At 42.6% G+C, this 2,145-nt stretch overlaps 1 protein-coding gene across 1 annotated transcript in view; it reads left to right on the top strand.

The window, feature by feature from the left end:
• The first annotated feature begins 303 nt into the window (after positions 1–303).
• Positions 304–2,145, top strand: part of LCP1 (lymphocyte cytosolic protein 1) — a 42,979-nt gene continuing 41,137 nt past the window's right edge. The window contains exon 1 of the mRNA XM_019529916.1: positions 304–411. The gene's annotated coding sequence lies outside the window, so the exon portion shown is untranslated. The remainder of the gene's footprint in view (positions 412–2,145) is intronic.

Here is a 2,145-nt window from a genome sequence, read left to right as displayed (position 1 = left end):
AAACATGATCTGAAGCAGCTGCTTGGTATAAAGGACCCGAGCTTTAATGTAACTGAGAACCCAGCCTTGAAAATGTAATGGTTTTATCTCAAACAAGATAAGGCATCAACAGAATACATAGCCTCATACAGAGAGGAAGAAAGGAAGAGATGCAGGCAGAAGGGGAAGTGGTAACAATATTTCAATGTGACCTGCTCTGAGTAATCAGGTGATGATGGAAGCATGCCCCAAAGTAGGGAGATTTCCTTATAAAGACATCTTATTTTACTGCTAGACGTGGTTTTGCTGTTCTGTCATTCTAGTCACTTCCTTCCTGGTGTATTGACAAGGCACACTTCAGATCAGAAAGGGAGGCTTTTCTAGGCACACTCCAACCTGCTTCTACTTATTTTTTTACAGCTTTCCAACAAGGTAACATTTTTTAATTTATTTTTTAAATTTCTTTTGCTTTAATTTGGATCTGGCCAGTTGTTCATTCTCTTTGGCAGTTTGGACCTCTGCTTTGAGCTGTGGGGAGGCTTACAGCACCTGTTATGTTTCCAGTGTCTCACGCTCATGTGTGCGCTAGCTGTTTAACTGCACAGGAAATCTGTGGTTGCTTGCAAGAGGCTCAGGAGCCATGATAATTCATCTTTCAGTAGGCTGGTGCATATTATGTCTACAAAACTTTGGAAATGTATTTAGTGCTTTATTCTGGTTTAGCACCATTCCCCTGGTTTTCACTGGTGCTGTTTGCTGTACGTGCTTATTTTGAGAGTCTGAGAATAAGTAATATTAACCTTTTTGATTGCATAATAGATCATTGTGATAAGGTAGTTTAGTTCCAATGGTATGAAAGGACTTGTTCAAGCTAAAGTTTCTTCTATGCCTCAAAATACTCTGAGCTACTTATTAGGATGCCATGCAAGTTAAACTGTTATCTGTCTAATCTCACTGCGCTGCCCCTCCTTAAATAAAAGAAACCACATCATGCTGGCTGTTTTAAACTAATCACTGATTTCCAAGGGGACTTTTGTTTAAAAACCCATGACACCCATTCTGTAGCCACAGAACAATATTTAATTTTTAAAAGGCTGCCACAAATCCCACTGATGTCAGTCAAAATATTTCTGTTTGATTGATTCTGCTCAATATTTCAGGCTTTGGATTAGACTGTAAAAGTATTGTGTGTTTGTGACAAATGTTTGAACTCTCCAGGTGCATTTATATCTCATGAAAATTCAGGTGACGTGTGTGCAAACAAGGACTTTTCTGCTTATCTTTCCATTACAGAATTCCCATAGATTTTCCTGCCTTCTTTGGCTGGTGGGTGCAGATTACCATGCAGTTCAGTCAAGTTCAATTAAACATTGGTTGTAAACATTGCTGGCCCTGAGGTCTCTGGGTGACTTTGGGTTTCTAAATAAAAATGAAACAAGATATAATGTTCTCAGTAATTTAAGATAAGCTTGCAGGAATTGTGGTCTCCATGTCTGAGATAATTCTCTTTTTGAGAGAATTATCATAGTGCATGTCCATGAGGGGCCAGCAAGGGAGAGCATGCTTAGGGGCAACCAACATGGGTTCATTAGAGGCAGGTCCTGTCAGACCAACCCGGTGGCCTTCTATGACCAGGTCACAAAATCCTTAGATACAGGGGTAGCAGTGGACATAGTCTTTCTGGACTTTAGGAAGGCCTTTAACACTGTCCCTCACTCCATTTTCATTAAAAAATTAGGAGATTGTGGTGTCGATGCCTACATGGTCAGATGGATCACCAATTGGCTGAAGGGCCAGACCCAGAGAGTGGTGGTAGACATGTCATTTTTGACCTGAAGGAATGTGGGCAGTGGGGTCCCCCAGGGCTTAGTCCTTGGGCCCGCACTGTTCAACATTTTCATCAGCGACTTGGGGGAGGGGGTAAAAAGCACTCTGTTTAAATTCACAGACGACACTACGATGTGGGGGGAAGCGGGCATGCTAGACAGGAGGAACAGGCTGCAATCAGACCTAGACAGGTTACAGGGGTGGGCGGACGAGAATAGGATGGGTTTCAACACTGACAAGTGCAAGGTGCTTCACCTGGGGAGGAAGAACCAGCAGCATACCTACAGGCTGGGGAACTCCCTTCTCATCAGTGCAGAGGCAGACAAGGATCTTGGAGTC

The sequence above is a fragment of the Crocodylus porosus genome, unplaced genomic scaffold, assembly GCF_001723895.1.
Source record: "Crocodylus porosus isolate Cpor-Errol unplaced genomic scaffold, CroPor_comp1, whole genome shotgun sequence".
NCBI lineage: Eukaryota > Metazoa > Chordata > Crocodylia > Crocodylidae > Crocodylus > Crocodylus porosus.
This window is presented reverse-complemented; position numbering and strand designations above follow the sequence as displayed.